General features: G+C 41.7%; 1 long non-coding RNA gene across 1 annotated transcript; it reads left to right on the forward strand.

The window, feature by feature from the left end:
• The first annotated feature begins 5,398 nt into the window (after positions 1 to 5,398).
• LOC134355977 (uncharacterized) lies at positions 5,399 to 26,668 on the forward strand. The gene is made up of 3 exons (XR_010020241.1): positions 5,399 to 5,532; positions 12,862 to 13,016; positions 26,539 to 26,668. It is a non-coding gene; the product is annotated as an uncharacterized LOC134355977 (long non-coding RNA).
• The last annotated feature ends 329 nt before the right edge of the window (positions 26,669 to 26,997 follow it).

Genomic DNA, 26,997 nt, shown 5'->3' on the forward strand with positions numbered 1-26,997 from the left:
GTTTAGTTGTTTAAACAAGATAGTTTAACAAAAATACATTGTCAATATGAAATTATTCAGCCTAGTTTTCAAGTTGCAATGCTATATAAATCACGATCTTATTTTTAGATTTGGCATTCAGGTCAGGGGAACTAAATGTTACATTAGAATGGTTATTGTGCGGTAAAGATAGATTACAGAGGCATGAAGGAGCTGCTGGCCAAAGTTGATCGGAAGGGAATACTAGTATCATGGGGAAAGCATGATAAAAAAAAAACAGAATGGGTCTAAATGGGTCTGCTTTGTACCAGCTAACAATAGATGACATCATCAATGAGGAACGGTTTGTATAGGTGCTAATTGTCTGAGGGGCAACGTGATTAATGGTTTGTTTACTACTCTGTACAATGAGGAACTGATTGTACAGATGCTAATGTTGTGCCAATTGCGGAAACAGTGTCTGGAGATGATTGACTGTATAAATTTGAATTGTAACCTTGCGTTGATGGAGATGTTGTGAGGAACAGCTCCCCGTGAGTTCATGAAATAAAGGCGGTAACTCTTTGCCTACTTGGTGTTTGGTTGGTACTAAATTCTCTAATAGCTTCTAAACAGAGCACAGAGAGGCTGTGTACAAGAAGGGCCAGAGTCGTCTCTACTTCCTGAGGAGACCAAGGTCCTTTGGAGTATGCAGGTCTCTCTGTCACATGTTCTACCAGTCTGTTGTTGCCAGTATAATCTTCTATGTGGTGGTGCACTGGGGCAATGGCATCAACATGGGTGAGGCCAACAGGCTCAATAAACTGATTGGAAAGGCTGGCTCTGTTATAGAAGTGAAACTGGACACACTGAGGGCTGTGGTAGAACAAAGAACCCTATAGAAAATCATGGTAGTTCTGGACAATGTTTCTCACCCTCTGCATGCCACTTTGGCTGAACAGAGGAGCACTTTTAGTAATAGACTAAGCCAACTGTGCTGCTCCAAAGAGCGCAGTATGAGGTCATTCTTATCCTCGGCCATTAGGCTCTATAATGAGTCAACCTTTAGCTGGGGAAGTGATGACCCTCTCTTGTTAGACTGTTTGTGGTAACTTATTTTTTATTCTTTCTTACTCTTTTCTATTATTTGTATATCTGTGCGCTTGTAATGAAACTGTGACCCTGTAATTTCCTTTGGATTCAATAAAGTATCCACCTATCTATCTATGCAGCAGGGATAACGGCAGAGCAGGAATGGCTGGAGTTTCTTGGAGCAATTTGGAAGATGCAGGATAGATACAGTACATCCAAAGGAGAAATATTCTAAAGGCAGAATAATGCCACAGCGGCTGACAAGAGAAGTCAAAGCCAACATAAAGCAAAAGAGCAAAAATTATAGAAACACAGAAGCAAAGAAAACCTGAAGCACAATACAGGCCCTTCGGCCCACAATGCTGTGCCAAACATGTACTTACTTTAGAAATTACCCAGGGTTACCCAGAGCCCTCTATTTATCTAAGCTCCATGTAATTATCCAGGAGTCTCTTAAAAGACCCTATCGTATCCGCCTTCACCACCATTGCTGGCAGCCTATTCCACACACTCACCACTCTCTGCAAAAAAAACCTACCCTGACATCTCCTCTGTACCTACTTCCAAGCACCTTAAAACTCTGCCTTCTCATGTTAGCCATTTTACTACTGGGAGAAAGCCTCTGACTATCCAATCAATGCATTTCATCATCTTATGCACCTCTATCAGGTCACCTCTCATCCATCCTCTGCCTCTCCAAGAAGAAAAGGCTGAGTTCACTTAACTTATTCTCATAAGGCATGCTCCCCAGTCCAGGCAGCATCCTTATAAATTTCCTCTGCACCCTTTCTATAGTTTCCTCATCCTTCCTGTACTGAGGTCTCCAGAACAGAGCACAGTTCTCCAAGTGGGGTCTGACCAGGGTCAGCTGTAACATTACCTCTCGGCTCTTGAACTCAATCCCACGATTGATGAAGGCCAATACAACATATACCTTCTTAACCGCAGAGTTAACCTGCGTAGCAGCTTTGAGTGTCCTATGGACTTGGAACCCAAGATCCCTCTGATCCTCCACATTGCCAAGAGTCTTACCATTAATACTATATTCTGCCATCATATTTACCTACCAAAATGAACCACTTCACACATATCTGGGTTGAACTCCATCTGCCATTTCTCAGCCCAGTTTTGCATCTTATCAATGTACCGCTGTAACCTCTGACAGCCCTCCACATTATCCACAACACCCACAACACCCACAACCTTTGTGTCATCAGCAAATTTACTAACCCATCCCTCCACTTCCTCATCCAAGTCATTTATAAAAATCACGAAGAGAAAGGGTCCCAGAACAGATCCCTGAGGCACACCACTGGTCACTGACCTCCATGCAGAATATGACCTGTGTACAACCACTCTTTGCCTTCTGTGGGCAAGCCAATTCTGGATCTACAAAGCATAGTCCCCTTGGATCTCATGCCTCCTTACTTTCTCAATAAGCCTTGCATGGGGTACCTTAGTGGTAAGGTAGAAGATTGGGAAGCTTTTAAAAACTAACAGAAGACAACCAAAAAAGCCATAGGAGCAACATGATGAAATGTGAAGTTAAGCCAGCCAATAATATCAAAGAGGATACCAAAAGTTTTTTCAAATATATAAAGAATAAAAGAGAGGCAAGAATAGATATTGGACCACTGGAAAAATTACACTGGAGAAGTAGTAATGGGGAAGAAGGAAATTGTGGATGAACTGAAAAAGTATTTTGCATCAGTCTTCACTGTGCCAGATGGTCGAGAGTGTCAGGAGGCAAAAGTGAGTGCAGTTGCTATACTAGGGAGAGGGTGCTTGGGAAGATCTGGTGGTAGATAGGTCACCAGATGGACTACACCCGAGGGGTTCTGAAAGAGTTAGGTGAAGAGATTGTGGAGGCAGTAGTAATGATCTTTCAAGGATGACTAGATTCTGGCATGGTTCTGGAGGACCGGAAAAATGCAAATGTCACTCTACTGTTCAAGAAAGGAATGAGGCAGAAGAAAGGAGATTATAGGCCAGTTCGTCTGAACTCAGTTGTTGGGAAGATGTTGGAGTCGATCGTTAAGGATGAAGTTGCAGGGTACTTGGAGGCACATAATAAAATGGGCCAAAGACAGCATGGTTTCTTCAAGAGATAACCTTCCCTGACAAATCTGTTGGAATTCTTTGAGGAAATAGCAAGCAGAATAGACAAAGGAGAATTGGTGGAGGTTGTGTACTTCAGCTTTCAAAAGGCCTTTGACAAGGCTGCTTAGCAAGAAACAGGCCATGGTATTATGGGAAAGAAAGCAGCATGGATAGAGCATTGGCTGATTGGCAGAAGACAAAGGGTAGGAATAAAGGGAGCCTTTTCTGATTGGCTGCCAGTGACTAGTGGTGCTCTGCAGGGGTTGGTGTTGGGACCGGTTCTTTTAACTTTATATGTCAATGATTTGGATGATCACCAACCCTCAAAACCCCTCTCCCTCCGCACAAAACACAACAGGCACATTGACCCCCAAGTAACCCCTCCCCCCACAAAAAACTAACAGAATATCAATGCCCAAACACCCTGTCCTTGCACAACAAAATGATAAAGTTACATAGAATACTATAAATCTGAAAACATCCACAGTCCATAAATGCAATAGTCCAATCCATAAATGCAGAACCAGAATACCATGCAAGGATATCAGTGACATTCATCGAAAGAGAGGGACAACACACGAGGTAGAGAGGCCTACCCGCCTGCCACAGTGAGCCATACGGCGATAAGCCACTCACAGATTCCTTCCCTGGCAGTGACCAAAAGGAAGGCCGTCAGCACTGAACTCTGGCTTGCCTTCCCCATTCGCTTCAAATGTCTCAATCTTCCACAGCTGCCCGTGGAAAGAATTCCACAGATTTACCAGCCTCTGGCTGATGAAGCCAAATGAATTGACCGCTTTCTGGCCAGGTTTATGGATGTTATGAAGATAGGTGGAAGGGCAGGTTGCTTTGAGGAAGCAGGGAGACTGCAGAAGGACTTAAATAAGGAGAATGGGAAAAGAAGGGCTAGATGGAATACAGCGTCGGGAAGTATATGGTCATGCACTTTGAAAAAAGAATAAAAGCATAGACTACTTTCTAAATGGGAAGAAAATCAAAAACTTGAGAGGTGAAAGGGACTTCAGAGTCCTATTGCAGGATTGCCCAATGGTTAACTTGCAGGTTGAGTCAGTGGTGAGGAAGACAAATGCAATGTTAGCACTCATTTTGAGAGGTCTAGGATATAAAAACAAGGTATTATATTGTATAAGGTATTTTTTAAGGCCTCACTTGGAGTATTGTAAGCAGTTTTAGGCTCCTTACCTGAGAAAGGATGTACTGACATTGGAGAGGGTTCAAAGGAAGCTCACAAGAATGATTCCAGAATTGAAAGGCTTATCATATGAAGTGTGTTTGATGCCTCTGAGCCTGTACTCACTGAAATTCAGAAGAACGACAGGGGATCTCAGTGAAACCTATTGAATATCGAAAGGCCTAGATAGAATGGATGTGGAGAGCAGGTTTCTTATTGCGGGGGAGTCTAGGACCAGAGGGCACAACCTTAGAATGGAAATGAGAAGGAATTTCTTTAGACAGAGGGTGGTGAATCTATGGAATTCTTTGCCACAGGCAGCTGTGGAGGCCAGGTCATTGAGTGTATTTAAAGCGGTGGTTGATAGATTCTTAATAAGTCAGGGTGTGAAAGGTTATGGGGAGAAAGCAGGAGAATAGGGTTGAGAGGGAATTGGTTCAGCCATGATCAAATAACAAAGCAGAATCAATGGGCCAAATGGCCCAATTCTGCTCCAACGTCTTCTGGTCTTATGTCATCTCTTTATATGATCTCACACCAGAGATAGTGTGGAGAGACATCCATGTTGGAGTCATTGCTGCCCTCCAGTTCTTGCTCAGCAGAAGACAAGCATATTGTGTTCAGCTGTAGACTGCTACAGCATTCATGGACTCAGGGACTTGAATTATTTTTTTTGTGTGACTGTATTTTGCTGCTGTCTTATATGTGCTATGTTCACCTTATGCTATGTATGACAGTTGTTATTGTGTTTTGTCCCTCTGGCCCAGAGTAATGCTGTTTTGCTTGGGTTGACCATGGATGTTCTGTCCCAACTGGCTACGTGACACGCGAGCCTGGGCAGTACAATACGGAGAGCTAGCTATCGCTGATACAGCAGGCTCCCCTTCTCCACACATCTGATGAACCCAAAGGGACGGCAGTGACAGATACAGTTTGGCACCAGCAGTGTCGCAAGGTTTGTTAGTCAGCGTTGAACTCAGTGTAAGACTGCCTTAGGGAGTCTCCGGATTTTTCCTCGGGATTTACTCCTGAAGCCTTCCCTATGAGTGGATATAGCCGCAAGGCAGTGGAGGTTTGAGATCTGAGTTTTCTTTCTCCTGGATGGAGTGACAATGTTTGGCTATATTCATGGGTATTCATGTATTCATGAAAGACAATTAAACGTGAACGATCACCTGTGTTGCAGCTCAGTAAGTATCATTTAATCCTTGTTCCTTCACAGTACACTTGGCTGCACTGCTGTTGTCTTTTTGTAGAGCTAATTTTTTTACAGTGATGTTCATTTCCTAATGTTTCAAAGTATAAAGTACATTTATTATCAAAATATGTATCCCACATACAACATTGAGGCTCATCTTCTTGCTGGCAGCCACAGGACAAAGAAGCACAATAGAATTCACGGAAAGCCCCACACCACAAGGACAACTATAAATCCAATTGCAAAAAAGAAAGAACAAATCGTGCAAATACTATAAAGCAGCAAACAAGCACTTACAGAAGATGACATTCCCCTTGCAAAAAATGACCATTCTGTTACACATTTTGAATTATGTTTTTCTTTACGTTAAGCCACCAATATCCTCAAAACAAAAATCAAATATCAGTTCTGATATATTGCAGCTCTATCAGCAACTGAGAGAGTTTCAGACCTCATTAAACAGCTGAAATCATATTCAGGATTTTCAATTAGGTTCAAGCTGCCTTTTTTCTTTCTGATAAGTCTGCTTCTGGGCATTGGTTGCCATGGAAACTAATTATTTTATTGTGCAAGAAGCAGGAAGAATCTTTCTATACCACTTTCGAGAGAACATATAAAAGGCTGTTGATTAGCGGCAAAAAAAATTCTGATTAATCAAACAGTGCAAAAGACATCAAAGGATATAATACATCACTTCCTTTTCTAACTTTGTTGGGAAGGACTAGGCTGGTGGTTAATCAGACATTTATTAAAACCAGGATGCTCCTTGATACAAGCCGCCAGGCTGATCAACATCTCGACTCATTAACCCACCCCATCACCAACCATCACCATGACATACTGATCAGCAAGGGTTTTTTTTGTGCCATGGACCAATACCATTAAGCAAGGAGTCCATGGACCCCAGGTTGGGAACTTCTGAGTCCTAGTGTACATACAATCAGTCGATAACATTTACTTGTACATTGTATATTGTAGGATTGCTTTTATATTTATACTTATTGTGTTTTTATTATGTTCTTAATGCTTATTGTGTTTTTATGCTGTTGGATCTTATCCAGAACCATCATTCTGTTCTTTACACTCATGCACTGAAGAATGGCAATAAGCCATCTTGAATCTTGACACCCACTTTAGTTATTACAAAATGGATTGGGCAATATTCCTAGACAGAAGACATGATAAAAATAAGTGTTTTTCTGATATTTAGTTATCTTGTGGGCTAGAGGAAGCAAGAAATCTCGGGCCTTTCTTTCCCAAGATTTAATTCCCATCCCTGACAGCAGTTGTGCACGTCACCCTGCTACCAGGCAACATTCATGTAGAAGCCTCCTGCTGCCCATAGCCTTTCTGGCTCCCCAATGTTATGAAGTCCATAGGATTGCACAACATCTGGTGATGACACTAGGGTTCACCAAGGAGAGGAACCACAAAACCCAATGTTTAAACACTGCACTAAAAAAGACAGTAGTTATTCTCCAGTGTGAGGGTGGAAGCACTGTTTGACTTTGAACTGAATCCCCAGAGAGATGCTGAAGCCGATAATATGTCTCTTTATTCAACACAGCAGATCTTCTGGATAGAACTTTGTTGTCCTTTCCAGACACATTGTCTTATACTTTCTAAACATAGAGATAGGGAGAGTCTAATACTCAGTATAGGGGGTGTCCTTGCAGAACAGAGATGAGCAGGAATTTCTTTATGCAGAGAGTGGTGAATCTATAGAAGTCATTGCCACAGGCAGCTGCAGAGGCCAAGTCTGTATATATACTTAAGGATTAGGTTGATAGATTCTTGATTGGTCAGGGCATGAAGGGATACAGAGAGAAGGCAGGAGACTTGGGCGGAGAGGAAAATTGGATTAACCATGATTAAATGGCGGAGCAGACTTGATGGGCCAAATAGCCTAATTCTGCTCCCATACCTTATGGTCTTATTGTCTAATAAATGATTAAGTACAGTTTCAATGGCTATAACTCTCTACATTAACATTTGAATCTAGATAGGCAACTTTCCAGAATTACATATTTACACATCCCAACGACCAGAACCCTGTTGGTGGTTGGTCCAAAAGCTTCTGAGCACACACACCCAAAATATATCCCTTTTGTTACAGTGTTGAGGGTGGCTTTCTGAATGTACAACCAGCCAGAATACTAGGTGGCAAACAGACCTGAAGAGTGTATTAGGTGTCAAGGATACACTTTTAACAATGTGTTAATACAAGAGATGCCCACTTGGCACCTTCCTTGAACTCATCCTGCAGTTCTTAATAATTACCATTTAACATTAACATTCACCTATTGTCTTCCCTGACTAGTTTCAATGGATAGAATCCCAGTGTCCCATGCCCAATGATTGGATTCAATAGCCTTGCAGTATCAGTTGAAGTTATATTATGAATAGGATTTATTTCCTGAAGGGATGTCACTTCCCATCAATCTCCGTGACACTTCACATGCTCTCCATCTCGTCAACAACTTTTGGTTCCCTGGTCCTGATTGCCTCAATTTCATTATGGATGTCCAGTCCTTATGCAATTTTTATTCCTCATCGAGAAGGCCTTAAAGATAGAAACGGACCTAACCAGTTTTCCTCCACCACCATCCCTTTCCGACTGGTGGAAATGGTACTCACCCTCAGCAATTTCTCTTTCGGCTCCTCCCACTCTCTACAAACCTAAGATATAGCCTGGCTACGTGGAACAGTCAATGTTCTAAGCCTACACTGGTAATGCTCCCCAACTCTTTCTGTACTACATTGACATCTGCACTGGTGCTGTTTCATTGACCCATGCTGTGCTCATCAAATTCATCAACTTTGCCTTCCACTCTGCCCTTAAATCCACTCGGTCCATTTCTGACACATCCTTCCTCTTTCTCAATCTCCCTGTCTCCATCCCTGAAGACAAACTGTCTACTGATATCTTTTATAAACCTACTGACCCTCACAGTTATCTTGTCTATACTTCTTCCCACCCTGTCACTTGTAAAAATGCCATTTCCTTTTCTCAGTTCCTCCATCTTCACCACATCTGTTTCCAGGATGAAGCTTTCCTTTCCAGAACATCAGAGATGTCCCACCTTCTTAAGGAACCAGGTTTCCCTTCCTTTACCATTAATGTTTCCCTCACCCACATCTCTTCCATTTCCCAGATATCCACACTCACACCCTCTTCCCGCCACCTTTATAAGGATAGTGTTCCTCTTGTCCTCACCTAGCACTGCATCCAACACATCATTATCTGTAACTTCCACCATCTTAATGTGATCCTAACACCGATCACATCTTTACCTGTCCCCCACTCTCCACTTTCTTCAGGGACCGCTATCAGTGATTTTCTCGTCCATTCGTTCCTCCCCACCGCACTCACCCTTGGGACTTATCCCTGCGAGCAGAAGTGTTACACGTCTCTCACCACCACTCAGGCCCTCAACAGTCCTTACAGGTGAGGAGACTAAACTTGACCTGCGAGTCGGTCGGGGTCACTTACTGTATCCAGTGCTCCTGGCGCGGTCTTCTCTACGTTAGCGAGAGCCAACGCACATTGGGGGAACTGCTTTGTCAAGTACCTTTACCATCTGCAAAAAAGCAGGATTTCTGGTGGCCAACCATTTTAATTCCGCTGCCTATTCCCATTCCAACATGTTGGTCCATAGCCTCCTCTACTGCCACTCTTAGGTTGGAGGAGCAGCACCTCAAGTCCATCTGAACTTCCTCTAACCTGAGAGCATTAACATTGATTTCTTTAGCATGGTAATTTCTTCCTCCTCTCCTCTCTTGTTCATTTCCCATTCTGGCTCCTCTCTTACCCCTTCTCTTCTCCTCACATGCCCATCACCTCCCCCAGTGCCCCTCCTCTTTCCCTTTCTCCCATGGTCCACTCTACTCTCCTATCAGATTCCTTCTTCTTCAGCCTTTTCCCTTTCCCACCTATCACCCTCCAGCTTCTCACTTCATCCTTCCTCCTCCACTCACCTGGCTTCATCTATCACCTGCTTGCTTGTACTCCTCCCTCCCCCCCCCACCCAACCTTCTTATTCCGGCTTATTCTCTCTTCCTTTCCAGCCCTGATGAAAGGTCTCAGCCCAAAACGTTGACTGTTTATTCCTCTCCATTGATGCTGCCTGACCTGCTAAGTTCCTCCAGCATTTTTGTGTGTATTGTACTGTACTCTCTGGAGTCACATGCAACTGAAGTGACATGAATTCATAACCTTGCTAATGATTCATTAACCTTTGACCTTGTTGCATTGATAGGATGCAAATATCAAGGCAATCGGAAAATGACTAAAAGACTGAGTAGACTCAATATATATTGATGAAAGGCAAATAATGTTTGACTACTCTACTGAAGTTCTTTGAGGACTTAGCCAGCAGGACAGCTAGAAGGAGGTCCTGGGTGTGGGAAGTTTGGTCTTTCGTGTTTTTGGTAAAGTCCACCAAAAGAGGTTACAGACTGTAGTTACATAATAATACATGAACAAGTAAATCAATTACATATATTGAATTGATTTTTTAAATGTGCAAAAACAGAAGTACTGTATATAAAGAAAAAGTGAGGTAGTGTCCAAAGCTTCAATGTCCATTTAAGAATCAGATGGCAGAGGGGAAGAAGCTGTTCCTGAATCGCTGATTATGAGTCTTCAGTGAAAAAAGGCATGTTCTGGGTGCTGGAGGTCCTTAATAATGGACGCTGCCTTTCTGAGACACCGCTCCCTAAAGATATCCTGGGTACTTTGTAGGCTAGTGCCCAAGACGGACCTGACTAGATTTACAACCTTCTGCAGCTTCTTTCGGTGCTGTGCAGTAGCCCCTCCATACAAGGGCTACATTTCTAAAACTAGTTATTTCTTAACATATTTTACATTGTCAACTGAACGTCACTCATCTCCAAGAGAAAAAGCAAGTGATTTTGTCATTTCACATTTTTTAATGTCTCATGTCTTCATGCTTCAAGGACTTGAGGACCCAATGAATGAAGACCTTTTGTTTTACTTATCTACCTGATTAACATACAGTACTTGCTCATTGGAGACTGTGGACTGACAACTTCATTTTGCGTAAAGAAAGATCTGCTTTTTACCTTCTCATTACAACTATTTTAAGTAAATGAAGGTAAAGAACATATGCATTAATGACAGACCAACATCTCCATTTTTCTAAATACTTAACATGACATTGATAAAGATAATTCAAGTAACTATACTTCTTGCCTTAAAACATGATGTTAGTTAATTAATTGACTGCTCGTTACACCACAGCCCTTTAGGATAGCAATGAAGGTCCTCCATCTCTGTCTGTCCTCGGCCATATAGAAGAATTCTTCATTGCTGTTTCCATAACAATCTTTATTTAGACCAGTCAGGGTTGTTGGCCCTGTGCTGAACCCCCAAACCTGGAGGACCAGTGAACCACTCTTAGTCTGGCCTTTACCCTTTGACCTGTTTGGCACAGGTGACCCTACTAAGAGCCAAAGCATAAAGCCCTGACTCCAGCCAACATCGCTCTCCAGGTTATTGAGGCACGCAATCCTTCAAACCCTACGACAGGTTTGTGGTCCTCTTGGAGGAAAGCATGATGTGATATTTCATACACACAAAATCCTGCAAATTTTTTCCCATTTAGGGTATTTCATAATTCTCTACCTTTCGTAGCTCATGCTGTTTTTGTTGCATTATTTGATATCATCCCATTCTCTCTGACAGAAAGAATGGAAATTGAATCCATTAGCAAAAGTAATTAATTTTGAGAGTTCCTCCCATGGGGATTATTATGAAATTATGACATGTTGCTTCAGTAATTCCCCAAACTGAACACTGAAAGTACTGGATTTGCCATTACAATATGCATCCTTGTGTTGCTCACTTGATGTCTTATTTGCTAAAATTAAAACAGCTTATTCGCAATCTGTGCAAATAATTTCACTTTAGCAAACACTTAGGAGACAAATTCGCTCTGTACTGGAGCCAGCAAAGATGCATTAGAACTGACAAATCCTTTGTAAATTGATGCATGCTCTTTGTGGAGGTACACAATACACGCATTTTAGATGCAATCAGGTCACCATTGACTGATGAAGAATAACCAGGGAAGGTAGGGTGGACTACTTTGAGAATGATGATGATCCATGCTAAAGTGGGGTCTTTCTGACAGCAAATGTAAAATGCCCTTCAACAGAAAATCCTCCAGAAAGAAGTGGATATGGCTCAATCTGTTACGGGTAAAGCCCTCTCCACCATTGAGCACATCTACACGAAGTGTGGTCGCAGGAAAGCAGTATTTGTCATCAGGGACCCCCACCACCCAGGACGTGCTCTCTTCTCACTGCTACCATCAGGAAGAAGGTAGAGGAGCCTCAGGACTCACACCACCAGGTTCAGGAACAGTTATTACCCCTCAGTCGCCAAGCTCTTGAATCAAAAACTTCACTCAACCTCACTTTTCCCATCAGTGCAACGTTCCCACAATCTGTTGACTCACTTTCAAGGACTCCTCACCTCATGTTCTCAATATTTATTGCTAATTTGTTTATTATTACTATTTCTTTCTTTTTGTACTTGCACAGTTTGTTGTCTCTTGCACACTCGTTGAACACCCAAGTTAGTGCGGTCTTTCATTGATTCTATTATGTTATCATACTATGACAGACTTATTGCGTATGCCCGCAAGAAAATGAATCTCAGGGTTGTGGATGGTGACATATATATAGTTTGATAATTAAATTCACTGTGAACTTTGAACAATGTCAAATGACCTAGTCACTTTACACTATCTCTGAATTTCTATGCTATTCGAGCTGATGGAAATTTATACTGTTGCCAGAAATTAAAATTAGCTGAGGTTAAAAAGAGCAATACGTGTATCTCTGAAGTAAGGACTATGATAGGCTTCATCGTGGCAAAAAAAAAGAGAACAAATCATCTGGTTTCTTAATGCAAAAGCTCAGGAGAAATACAAACAGAAAATGCTGGAAAAACTCAGGATGTCAGACAGCATCCATGGAAGGAGAAACAAGTATCTCTGTCTTCTGAGCTTCTATAGCATTTCCTGTTTTTATAGCAAATTTCTAACATCTGCAGTTTTTGGATTTTCATATTTCAAAGCAGTCTCTTCTTGGATCTAAGTTATTCAGGAAAACATGAAGGATCAACTTGAGTTGATTACTAACTGCCTGGTCCAAAGAAAGCTAAGGCCTTTTGGCCTTTTGCGGTCAGTCCATCTCCGGCTGCTTTGTGAGCAGTGACTGAAACAATTAAAGCTTTTAGGTGGCAGAGGTTGAATTCCTGTGCATCTGACAAATACACCATTGAACCTTTCAGGCAGCCTGCTAAAGAGAAAGACTTGGCATATGAATCTTCAGATTTACACCAGTTAGTCCTGACGAAGGGTCTCGGCCTGAAACGTCGACTGTACCTCTTCCTAGAAATGCTGCCTGGCCTGCTGCGTTCACCAGCAACTTTGATGTGTGTTGCAGGTAAGTGTTTGAGTTATTTTACTCTTTGCTTAACTTTGTTAACTATCCGATAATATTTTGAATAAAATTTATTTTTTTAAGTTTACATTATTGAAGTATGTTTTTTTGTTTTAATTACTAAAAGTAAATCTGGACAGGTTGGCGAATTCCACTATGGCTGGTTCATTGAGGCCCAACACATTTCTTTGAGAATGGCCTGTAATCTGCAGATAGCAGGAAAACAAGACATTCGCTCTTCAACGAAAGCAGAAACACTGAACTTGTCAGGCAGCATTTGTGGACAGAACAACAGAGTTAATGCTTCACACACAAAAAATGCTGGTGTGGTTTTGTGTGTGTTGCTTGAAATTCCAGCATCTGCAGATTTCCTTGTGTTTGAGTTAATGCTTCAGTTTGAAGACCCTTCATCAGAACTGGGAAGGAGAAAAGCAATTTTAGTTTTTCTCTCTTTCCCTTTTCCAGTTCTGTGTCTTTAACCAGAAATGTTAACTCACTATATCTTTCCACAGACACTGCCTGTGTGGTTCGAGTATTTTCTGTTCTTTCAGATTTTTCACCATTCCCAGTTTTTATTTTAGTTTCATTGTCTCAATCTTGAGGTTGGAAATAAAGCGCTTGAAAAAAATCTAGTGATGTCTATGACAAAGGCTTTCCCATGTCTACCTGTGTCATGCGTCAAACTAGCTAAACAGTCAAGGATTTGAAGCATTTCCACAGACAATAAAACCAGAAGAAAGAAAATGCAAAGTGTAATTAACTTTATGACAATTTTATAGACTTTTAAATAGAGGTTGGAGTCTATATATTGGATTAGAGTGGAGACTGAAATATAATAAATACATTTGTAATATTTTTATTTTGAGATCCTTTCTATTTTGAATTACTTATTTGATAAAGTTATATAAAATTAGTTGCTAATTATAAATGTTATATGAAAGGGCTAGAGAACTTGGTAAGAAAGCAAGTGTAGTTCAGCTTGAACAGGTAAAGGTTTCTCTTTCCAAAGATGCTCCCAGATCTTCTCTGAAGATTCAGTAATTTCAATTTCAGATTTTTAGCCCCTGCAGTCATATTAATTCAACTGATCTCCCTTGATTTGCTGGAAGAAGGTGCAAACAATTCAGACAGCATAGGAGATTTTAATCAACTACAGCCACTTCCACAGTGAACTTACACAGTGAATGCCCACGTTATTATTGCCACAGCAGCGTAGCGGTTAGTGTGCCACTGTTACGTCAGAGTGCAGAGTTGAATTCCGACGTAATCTGTAAGGAGTCTGTATGTTTGCCCTGCAGAATGCATGGGTTTTCTCTGCATGCTGTGGTTTCTTCTCACAGTCCAAAGACACACCATTTGGTAGGTTAATCGGTCATTGTAAATTGTCCCGTGATTAAGCTAGGATTAAATTGGACAGCTTGAAGTGCTGGAAGGGCCTATTCTATGCCGTATCTCAATAAATAAAAAAATAATAATTCTTTATTAGCTTATGCATTCTGTGGTCATAGTTTTTGCTGAGTGAGCCCATTCCTAAGTGCCCCTGAAATACTCTGCTGCTTGTGAGATGTAATTGTGCCAAGGCAGATTTTCTTCCCGGAAAATAAATTCTCCAGCCGTCTCCCTGGGATCCGAGCTCATGTCCAGTCTAGATGCTGGTTCAGAAATGTAATCATTATATTATGATACTCTTTTGACATGATCATTACTGCAGAATCAGGGCTATTGAGTCGAGGGAAGTAAATGACGGCATTAGACTTGGCTCCGTTATTTTGGGTTTAAAACCACCAGAATGATTCATGGTATTTGCCGCATGTGTGTTCGTACCTTTGACCTCTGTAATAGAAACTCCCAGAGCACAAAAAATTAATTCAAATGAACTCAGAAATTAAACATAGCACAATTACAAAACATGAATCACCCTATGCTATACAATTTGAACTAAACTGTGTTGTAAATGATATTTACTTATACCATGAACCTGGCAATGATGTTTTAATTGAATATAGAGTACAACAAAATAGTAATCCTCCACAGTCAACCTTTCTTATTCCATGGATCCCTACCATTAATGAGGGGTCCGTTCACCCCAGGTTGGGAACTGCTGTTACTGTTCTCCTTCAAGGTGACATGTGGTTTGAAACAGCACAAGATTCTTTGTATTGCTGCATCTTCTTGATCTAGTTTCAGGTTCCAGGGGTCACAATTCACATCGTCCAAGTGATAGCTACGCAACAGTATAGAACAATTTGTTTCAAAAATCCTCCCCAGAAACAGAGAAGGCACTTTTTTTTCTTACACAGAATATCATTTCACAAGAAGATTTTGTTTCTGCTAACCTACCTACCTGTTCACTTCATTTTCCATCAAATATATGTGCCTGAACACTTTCTGATTGAATGACCATGACTGAAAAATGTTCACTTGATTCCATCACTCCTCAAAGGTTTCAAAGGTGCATTTAATGTCAGAGAAATATATACAATATACATCCAGAAATGCTTTTTCTTTGCAGCCATCCACGAAAACAGAGTGCCCCCAAAGAATGAATGATAGTTAAATGTTAGAACCCCAAAGTCCCACCCCCCAGCTCCCCCCTCCCATGAGCAAAGCAACAATACCTCCTCTTCCACCAGCAAAATAAAAGCATCGGCACCCCCCACTGAGCACTCAACTGTGCAGCAAAGCATCAATAAAGACACAGACTTGCAGTACCCCAAAGATTATTCGTTCACCCAGTGTTCGACATACCACAGGCTCTCTCTCTCCCTAATAAGGGAAAAAGAGATGTCTGCTTCACAGCGAGAGGGGAGACAAAACAAATAACTCGCTGATTTACGATGTTAAAAGTCCATTGCATCGCTTTTTCCAAGCTCTGTGCCCAAAGAACTCAGGTCTCTGGGCAAGCAGCCAGCAGCCAGCTTGCTGCTTTCTATCTTCCGTCTCCCACGACACACTGGATTCCTGCAGAGACACTGACCTTCGGTCGGCCTGTCTCCAGAGCCACGAGATCCCCGAACCTCGAAGGTGAGCTAATCTCTTTGGCCACATCCTTGGCATATCAAATAACGGCCAGTTATGAAACCCCGAAAGCAGGTCCCATTCCTGCAAAGAACCGTAGTCAGTGTGTAACTCCAGGTCAGGGTCTTCAAAAGAACCCTGAAAGGGAAAGATAGAGATATTAAAGATGGAAGTGGAGCTGTTTCCGAAGATGCGAGCGAAGGAGTTGCCGTTAGGTGCCATTGTCTCCACCTAAGATCCTCCTCCTGTTTATTGGTTTATTGGCCCTGTTTCCAACCGCCACAGTATCCAACATCGGAAAGTTGGCATGTGTTTTCTCTGAGTCAAGATAATAATATAACTTTTTGAAAAGGTAAATAGAGTGTCCCCACGAGACTGCTAGGGTGTTGAGCTTACCTGCTGTGACGTTGAATTTTAGTTTTAAGCCTCAGAAAAGTACAAAATAAAATTATTATCAAAATATGTACATCTTACCAGATACTACCTTGAGATTCACATTACAGGAAAAGTGAAATAGAAGTTTACAAAAACTTATACACGAACAAAGACTGACAAAACACCAATGCACATAATAGGACAAATTATTCAATTAAAAAGAGTATTTCCCCTGAGCATGTGGGTTTCCTCCGGGTGCTATGGTTTCCTCTCACAGTTCAAAGAAGTACTGGTTAGTAGGTTAATTGGCCATTGTAAATTGTCCCATGATTAGGCTAGGGTTAAATAGATGGAGTGCTGGGTGGTGTGACTTGTTGGGCCAGAAGGACCTGTTCTGCATTCTATCTCTATAACTAGAAAGTTGCTTCGCCTGACAAACATGGAGAATCATTGCCCGTAAGGTGAACAATTGATTCTCTCCAATATATGGCTCAGTATTAACTATTATTTAATAATTCTTCAGAATAAGTGAATAAGTTCAGAAGAATGAGGAAGGATCTCATTGAACCATATCAACTATTGAAAGGGCTGGATAGAGTAGACGCAGAGAGGATGTTTCCTATAGTGGAAAAGCCTAGGACCAGAGGACACAGCCTCAGAAAAGAAGAACCTCTCTTTAGAACAGAGATGAGGAGGAATTTCTTTAGCCAGTGGTTGGTGAGACTGTGGAGTTCATTGCTACAGACAGCCGTGGAGGCCAAGTCATTGGGTACATTTAAAGAGGTGGTTGATGCTCTTGATTAGTAAGGATGTTAAAGGTTATGGGGAGAAGGCAGGATAACAGGGGTGAGAAGAATAATGAATCAGCCTTGATGGAATGGCAAAGCAGACCCAAGGGCTGAGTGGCCTAATTCTGCTCCTATGTCTTATGGTCTTATGGCTATTCAAAACTGAAATGAAAAGGAATTTCTTCATCCTAAGGCTGGACACTGTGAATTCTCTACCCCAGAGGAAAGTCAGGGCTTCAGAAAATGCAGGTCAAGATTTCTAGACGTCATTGAAATCAAGGAATCTGTAGCTAATGCTGGCAAATGTCCCTGAAATAAAAGAATCAGGCAAGATCATAATGACAGTGAAGAAGGAAGGGTTTGCATTTTTTAGTTTCTTAGCAGTGTCCCAGACAATATTGGTCCCTCGATTACAATTACCAAATCTGGTAATTATATCCTTATTACATTGCAATTTTCAGTTGCTTGTGTGTTCCACATTAAAAAAAAATGAACACACACCAAGATTGTTGGCTGTAAAGTACTCTGGGACATGAAGCTTTAAAGATGCTATAAAAGTGCAAGTCTTTCTTTAATGGCCTGCTCATGAAATATGGATTTTCCACCAATCATTGAGAATTGACCGAAAAAAAAGGTACGTGTTCAAAGTATTGTCAATGTTATTGTATTTGTTACAAGAGAAAATTAACAGAAAATATACTTGAATTTCCTTGTACTGTTCTCAGTCCTTCTGGGAGATTGAAAAGAATAATATGAATTCAACTCTGTTATTGATTTGTTTTTCTTTCTGCCCTGTGGAAATGTCATCACCAGCACTCAACATTTATTGTATCACACAAAAGCCAGCATTCTGAGCACCACAGATGTGTGTCAGTGTTTCAATGCATGAATCACCTCCCCGCTATCATTAACTATTGTTAATTATGGGCATTATTATCTGCATGTTCATTATCTTTCGGTAGGTTCATTGTGTTCCTCTGCCTTTGAAGCAGTGCCCTTATATTTCTTCCATAAGACAAATGAAATTCTATTGATTGGTGTTCCCTCAGAATCAGAATTAGGTTTAATATCTATCACTGACATATGGTATGAAATTTGTTGTTTTTTGGCCCCAGTACATTGCAATATAGAATAATAATGCATAATAATTAAAACTATAAATTGCAATAAAGTATATATCAAATTTAAACAATTAAATGAGGTGCAAAAAGAGGGGGAAGAAAAAAAATACAGAGGTAGCACTCAAGGGCTCTTTGTCCATTCAGAAATCTGATGGTAGAGGGGAACAAGCTGTTTCTGAAGCATTGAGTGTGTGTCTTCAGGATCCTGTACCTCCTCCTTGATGGTAGCAATGAGAAGAGGGCATATTATGGGTGATGGGGGTCTTTAATGATGGATGCCACCTTTTTGAGGCATCAACTTTTGAAGTGTCTTGGACACTGGGGAGGTTAGTGCCCATGATGGAGTTAGTTGGCTAAGTTTACAACATTCTGCAGCTTTTACTATTCCTGTGCAGTGCCCCCTCCCACTGCCATACTAGACAGCGATGCAGGCAGTTATAATGCGTAACATTTAATATAGCGACACAATTAATTTGGACTTCTAAACCAACACACAAAATTCAGTGGGTCAGGCAGCATCTCACAAGATGGGTGGAGCAATCAACATCATCATGATCTGCCGTGTCGTATGACATAGGCGATCATAGTCTTGTGACCATGATTGTTCTTGGCTAATTTTTCTCCAGACGTGGTTTTCCATGCCTTCTCCTGGGCAGTATCTTTACAAGGCAGTGACCCCAGCCATTATCAGACATAGGAGCAGAATTAGGCCATTTGGCCCATTGAGTCTGTTCTGCCACTTCATCATGGCTGATCCGATTTCCCTCTCAGCCTCAATTTCCTGCTTTCTCCCGGTATCCCTTCATGCCCTGACCAATCAAGAATCTATCAACCTCTGCCTTAAATAAACATAAAGACTTGGCCACTACAGCTGCCTGTGGAAAGAATTCTACAGATTCACGACCCTCTGGCTTAAGAAAATTCCTCCTCATCTCCATTCTAAACGAACATCCCTCTATTCTGAGGCTGTGTCCTCTGGTCTTAGACTCTCCCACCATAGGAAACATTTGATGGGTTTCAATTAGGTCACCCCCTCATTCTTCTGAATTCCAGTGAATACAGGCCCACAGCCATCAAACGCTCTTCATATGACAAACCGTTCAAACCTGGAATCATTTTCATGAATCCCTTTTAAACCTCTCCAGTTTCAGCACATACTTTCTAAGATCAGGCCTTAAAACTGCTCACAATACTTCACGTGAGGCCTCACCAGTGCTTTATAAAGTCTCAACTTTGCATCCTTGCTTTTATATTCTAGTCCTCTTGAAATAAATGCTAACATCACATTTGTCTTCCTCACCACAGACTAAACCTGCAAACAAACCTTTAGGGAATCATGCATTAGGGCTCCTAAGACCCTGTGCCCCTTAGTGGAAGCAGAAAGGGTGCAAAGGAGATTTACAAGGATGTTGCCTGGATTGGGGAGCATGCCTTATGAAAACAGGTTGAGTGAACTTGGCCTTTTCTCCTTGGAGCGACGGAGGATGAGAGGTGACCTGATAGAGGTGTATAAGATGATGAGAGGCAATGATCGTGTGGGTAGTCAGAGACTTTTTCCCAGGGCTGAAATGGCTGCCACAAGAGGGCACAGGTTTAAGGTGTTTGGGAGTAGGTACAGAGGAGATGTCAGGGGTAAATTTTTTATGCAGAGTGGTGAGTGTGTGGAATGGGCTGCCAGCAACGGTGGTGGAGGCGGATATGATAGGGTCTTCTAAGAGACTCATTTTCTTAGGTTGTCTGATCCATAGCATTGATCACTTACAGGAGAGATGATTGTACTTTCATCTGTATTTAGCAACAATGCAGGTGATTAAGTGACTCTGTTAATCAACATAGCATTGGAGGAAAGGAACTGTTAACATTTTGGGTCGAAGCCCTATGTCAGGGTGCTGAGTTGCTGCAACTCTAGAGCTTGCTGCTCTAGATTCCAGCACCTGTAGCCAGAGAGTCGTAGAGCACTACAGTACAGAAACAGGCCCTTCAGTGCACTTAGTCATGGTAAACTGTCATTCTGCATAGTCCCATCAACCCACTCCTCTACCCCGCTCCCATCCATGTCTTTAGTCTCCTGTGTCTCACTGCTGATCAAGCCTGGTGTTCACATTGTGCCAAAGTCTCAGGCACATACATATAGCTGGGATGCCTGAGATGTTTGCACGTTACAGTATTTTTCAACACGGAGTGGAAAGCAAGTTTGTAGATCCGGCAGGAGCATAGGATGTTGGGAGTGGTGAGGGTGGAGCGCCGTGGGAGGTGTGTGGGGCAGTTGGCAGAGATGGAGTGCCAAGGGTTGGCGGGGGGGGGGAGGGTGGCGCTGGTGCAGACACACCCAGCCCTGAGAAACCAGGCAAGGTCATTTGATTCCAAACAACTGGCCTTTTGATCATTATAGAATGAATCTCTGGTGCTTACCACTCCCTTCCCCTTTTTCCAACCATGATACCCTTCTCCCTACCCTCTTCCCACTCTCAGTTGACAATAGAGCCCATAGCAGTATCAGGTTTATCGTCACTCACACACGTCATGAAACTTGTTTTGTTTTGCATCAGCAGTACAGTGCAATACATAGAATTACTACAGTACTGTGCAAATGTCTTAGGCACCTAGCTATGTGTGCCTAAGACTTTTGCACAGTACTGTATTAACATAACTTCTGATTGTTTTCTTTCAGGAGAAAATACCTTTCTTAAACTGGGATAATACAGTTTGATCCTGCTGCTCTTTAAATAGACTCAGTTTTCTGAGTGAATTGACATTGCTTGCTTTATACGCCATTACTGTCTGTCAAATGCACTGTCCCAAGACGAGCTTACAGACTTGTCAGTAAAAACTCTTTCATTATATATACCTAGTATGAGTAATTTTCTTGCTGAAATTGGGATCATTAAACAATTGTTGCCTTATCATTTTCCTCTGCTGTCATTCAAATGGCGAGTTTATTCTGTAAATTCTTCATTGGCTATCTTTGCATTTGTATTGGTGAGGAATAAGGCATATATATCTGCTTATGCGCTTAAAGTTTAGTAAGCTTGATAAGACTCCAGCAATATTTTTAGATAGATTTACTACCATGACTGTTAACAGACGAAATGCAAGAAATATCAGTTGTTAAATATTGTCTGCTTGAACTTCTTGTGTATATTCAAGATTGTTTACTATCATTGCCAGTACACAAGTGTAAAGGAGAATGAAATATTTGTTACTCCAGATCTGGTGCAGCACAAATAAACGTAATGAAGATAAAGAGCACAATGATAATAACAAGAAAGTACAATAAATATAAATACATAAGAGAGCTATATACATAGATTGATTGTATATCATTGTGTGTGAAGGCCTCTCCTTCACATGTTCTACCAGTCTGTTGTCGCCAGCACAATTTTTGATGTGGTGGTGTGCTGCAGTAATGCCAACAGGCTCAATAAACTGATTAGAAAGGCTGGCTCTGTTATAGGAGTCAATCTGGACACACTGGAGGCTGTGGTAGATCAAAGGACCCTACGGAAAACCATGGTAATTCTGGATAATGTTTCTCACCCTCTGCATGCCAGGGCTGAACAGAGGAGCACTTTTAGTAATAGTCCAAGAGGACTGTGTTGCTCCAAAGAGCGCAGTATGAGGCTATTCTTCCTGTTGACCATTAGGCTCTATAATAAGTCAACCTATAGCCTGGGACGTGGTGAACCCCCCCCCCTGTTATTCTGTTTGTGATAACTCACTTTTTATTCTTTCTACTTCCATTCTAATATTTATATCTGCGTACTTGTAATGTTACAGTGACACTATAATTTCCTTTGGGATGAAAAGAGCATCTATCTATCTATCTAAAGTGATGGTAGAGACAGGATTGACAGAAAATGATAAAATAGTGGTGGTTGGGGGTGTGGAGCGGTAGGTTAGTGGCTATAGATGTTGATCAGCCTTACTGCTTGGGAAAAGTAACTGATTTGAGTCTGGTGGTCCAGGCATGGATGTTATGTAGCCTCCTCCCTGATGCGAGTGGGACAAATAATCCATGAGCAGGATGGATGGGATCTTTCACGAAGATACTGGCCCTTTTCCAGCCCCTATCTGTATATATGTTCTTAATGGCGGGTAGTCTGGTGCTGGTGGTGCATTGGGCAGTTTTGACTACCTGTTGTAGATCCTCTGTGTCTGCTGCTGTGCAGTTTCCGTACCAAGCGGTGATGTTGCTTGTTAGGATGCCCTCTATTGCTCTAGAATGACGTGAGTATAGATAAGACCATAAGACATAGGAGCAGAATTAGGCCATTCAGTCCATCGAGTCTGCTCTGCCATTCCATCATGGTTGATTTATTATCCATCTCAATCCTGCTCTTCTACCTTCTTCCCGTAACCTCTGACACCCTGACTAATCAGGAACCTATCAACCTCTGCTTTAAATATACTCAATGACTTGGCCTCCACAGCTATCTCTGACAATTAATTCCACAGATTCACTACCCTCTGGCTAAAGAAATTCCTCCTTCCCTCTGTTCTAAATGAACGTCCTTCTACTCTGAAGATGTGCCCTCTGGTCCTAGCTATACCGACTATGAAAACATCCTCTCTGCTTTCACTCTAGTTAGACTTTTCAATATTCACATGGCCTCATATGTACATAGTACAGTTTTTCCACTTGGAATTTGGCATTTTGGAATTATCGACTATTTAATTGCAATTGAGATTATTGCCCAGGTTTATTGTAGATGGGTGAGATTATTTTAGGAGTAATCACTTTAGATAAGTGACATTAATAATAATGGTTAGACAATCTGATGAATAGAATCGAGTGATTAACTGTTAATAAGGGAGGAGAAGATGGCGGCTCGCAGCAGCCACTCCGGTGGTGATGTCTGTTATTTGTCAAGTAGGGTGCCGTGCACAATCCTGATTTGATGGAGATGGACGTGAGAGCAGGGAGGAACATCTGGTGAAACTTCTGAAATGCCTGCTTCGCTGCTGCTGCTACTGTGTGGTCTGGAATCTCCGGAGGAGAAGGCCCCGGGTCCTCAGCTTTGCTTGCTGCTCGGCGGCCGGGATGGGGTCAAAGCACACGGCAGAGGATGGTGCTCAGAGAGGCTGTATCGGAGGGGCTGGTCAGAGGCTCGAAGTTTTCAGACAGACTCAGAGTCAGCTGCGGTCGGGTGCTTCCAATGCATCGCCAAGTTGTCGGCGCTTGGAGGTTCATGGCAGGGAGAGTTTCTCCCTTCTGCCGCCTGCGTTAGATGATGAGTCGATCGGGACTTTGAGACTTTTTTTTACTCTGCCCATGGTCTGCTCTTTACCAAGTTATGGTATTGCTTTGCATTGTTGTAACTATATGTTATAATTATGTGGTTTTGTCAGTTTTAGTCTTGGTTTGTCCTGATTTTTTGTGATGGCATTCTGGAGGAACGTTGTATCATTTTTTAATGCATGCATTTCTAAGTGACAATCAACGAGGACTGAGTGTCCTCATAATCTAAAAAAAACAGAGCATCTATTATCTTCTTAGCTGTAAAGATTCAAAGATTCAAAGATTCAAAGCACATTTATTATCAAAGTAAGTATGCAGTATTCAACCCTGAGATTGTCTTCCTGCAGGCAGCCACATAACAAGGAAACAATGTGGAACCCATTTAAAGAAAATATCAAACATCCAGCACGCAAAAAAAATAACAAGTCATGTAAACAGCAAAAAACAAGCGAATAACACACAGACTATTAAACATCAAACCACAAAGTACTTGAAGCAGTCTAGGAATGTTCAGTGTAGTTCAGTTCAGTTCAGCTTAGCACTGTGTCACTTGCTGACTGCAGGCAGTGGAGCCAATTATCATTGAAATGTCCTGATCAAAATCATGCAAAATAGCAGTAGTAACCAGAAACCAAAAACACAGATAACATGAACTGTCGAGTCCTCTAAAAACAAGTCTGATCCACAAACCGTGTCGATCAAACATTGCCCAAGACCCGAGACTTCTGCATCTTCCTCTGGCATCAGCGAGAGGGAGAACGGTCAAATTCAGACAGATGGCGCTGAACACCTGCTCGCCATCCGCCCTCATCCCCGTTGATTTCAATCTTGCTAAATGCTCTAATCGGTGAGATTGGTGAGTAACGGAGCCGATCATGGATTCGCGCTCCGCCATTAGACAGCGTGCTCCGTTCTCAATCTCGCTCTCAACCACGCTGAATTTCCTCGGAGACGGCAAAAGCACCAGATCGCTCAGTCAGCCCAAAAACACATTATCACACAGGTTCACAATCACACACAGGTTCGGAGTAGAAGTATATTTAAAAGAAAAAGTAGTTTCGTGAACTGTTGGCAGGATGTCACCATTAGTCGTGTTGGTCACTGGTGCTCTAGGACACTGAGGTAATGAGACTTTTTTCTGTAGGTTTACCCAATCTAGTTATATACTCTGCTCTACTTTACAGACCTGGAGATATATTGGTTGCTTTAATTCACAAATCCTTTAATTTCTGACAACTTGTCCAGTAAAGCTAGACACAAATCTTATGTTGATTTTGCGGTACAACTTGACTTGCTGAATTTGGATTCCACTAAGCAGTTTAACTTCTGCTTCTGTTGTACAAATTACTGCAGTGGACAAAGAGAATATCTGTGTTTACCAAAGGGATACCCATTTAGAAATTGTGTTGCATTAAAAATTCAAATAATTCCAGGGGAGTTTGACTTGCATTGGTGCAAACTTCCCACCTATTCTCTCACACTGACTCCCCCATTCTACCTCATCGCCATCCCCTCACCATTTCCCCTACCAACCTACAAATATACAGAATGCTTCACTTCTCAGCTCCCTCGGCAGCGGAGAGCAGAGTGCACAGGAGATATCGAACAATAGATGAGGGAGGGAAGAAGATCAGGAAGGGGAAAGACACAAAGGTGCAGGAGATAAGATCAGCTGGGGGAATTAAGGGGGTGTTGAGAGGGTTAAAGATAAGAGTCTATGGCAGTGTAATGCTTTCATCACTAGCTGTAGGATCAGGGTTCAATTCTGAAAACAGTTTGTGTCCATGGTGGCTTGCATGTCGAAAACATGGCTGCAAATTGAGTTCTCACGTGGCAGAAGATTCCTGGTCCGACAGCAGTTGAGTAAATCCATCCCGTCTGCCCCCAGGTGCTTGTTTGTATGTATGGGTGGTACATAAGTTGGATGTTCGTAACCTGGTGAGTTCCTTTAAAGATGAACTGTGTCACATGTACATTGAAACATAGAGTGAAACGTGTTGCTTGTGTCAACGACCAACGAAGTCCAAAGATGCGTTGGGGACAGCTCCGGATTGTTGCCATGCTTCCACTTACGATCCTTAACTCGTACGTCTTTGGAATGTAGGAGGAAACTGGAGCACCTGGAAGGGACAATATACAGACTCCTTACGTACAGTGGTGTAATTGCTGGCACTGTGAAACGTTACGCTATCCGCTGTGGTATTGTGAAGTCCATACCAGTAATGCATTTCAACTGATGCCATGTAGATGCCTGCTGGACTCTGCAGATGTATATCAAATGTTATCAAAAACTTGGAACAGAATTCTATAAGTATAATATAGGCCCACTAAATAATCAATTGTGTTTGGTGAATGTGCTCGTTGAAATTCCATTGTCTGGCGTATTAGATAACACTGCAATAGAAAATAAAAATTCTAGGGCATAACACTGAACCAAGATAAGAAAACAACACACACACAGTGCTGTATTGCTCAAGAATTCCAGAATCTGCAGAATCTCTTGTGTCTTTAACGGTAAAGAGAAAGAGGCTGGCATTTTTATTGTACCCTAATTGCAAAGAAAAATCCCTTTCTCCATAAGTAATCAATTTATGTGATGTGTTTGAAAGCTTTTAATTCTTTTGTTGCTAAAGACTATTGACAGTTGTGTACACATTCAAGGGGAAATAATCAAAGTTAATGGAACCGTTATTACCCATCAACCATCAGGCTCTTGAACCAAAGGGGGTAACTTCACTCAACTTCACTTGCCCCATCACTGAATGTTCCCACAACCTGAGGACTCACTTTCAAGGACTCTTCATCTCATGTTCTCGATATTTATTGTTATTATTATTTATTCTTTCTTTTTGTATTTGCACAGTTTATTGTTTTTTGCACGTTGGTTGTACGCCCATTTGGCACAGTTTTTCATTATTTCTAATATAGCTATTAGATTTATTGAGTATGCCCACAAGAAAAATAATCTCTGTCTGTCTGTCTAGGTACCATAACCGATGTGGACTTTGGTGACCATGGTTTTCCATATCCTTCGTTTTTTGGATGACTTCCACTTCCTCGATGAGTAGCCACCTGGCTATGCTTTTGATGTACATAAGCCGAGGCCTTCCTCTAGGTTTGCTCCCCTCAATCTTTCCAGAGAGTATGAGTTTTTCTAGTTCATCTTTCCGCATGATGTGTCCTAGGAATCTGAGTTGTCTTTCTCTTATTGTTGGTATGAGTGATCGAACTGCTTGGGGTCTCCTGAGAACTTCTTCATTTGATGTGTGTGTGGTCCATGATATTTTTAACATTCTCCTGTAGAACCATAATTCAGCTGTTTCTAGTCTCTGTTCCATTGCTGGAGAAATGGTCCAGCATTCACTTCCATAAGTCAGGATAGAATAAATGTAGCACTGCAGTATTCTGTTTTTAGTGTATGTGCTCATCTTTCTGTCTGTTAA

This window comes from Mobula hypostoma, chromosome 13 (assembly GCF_963921235.1).
Source record: "Mobula hypostoma chromosome 13, sMobHyp1.1, whole genome shotgun sequence".
NCBI lineage: Eukaryota > Metazoa > Chordata > Chondrichthyes > Myliobatiformes > Myliobatidae > Mobula > Mobula hypostoma.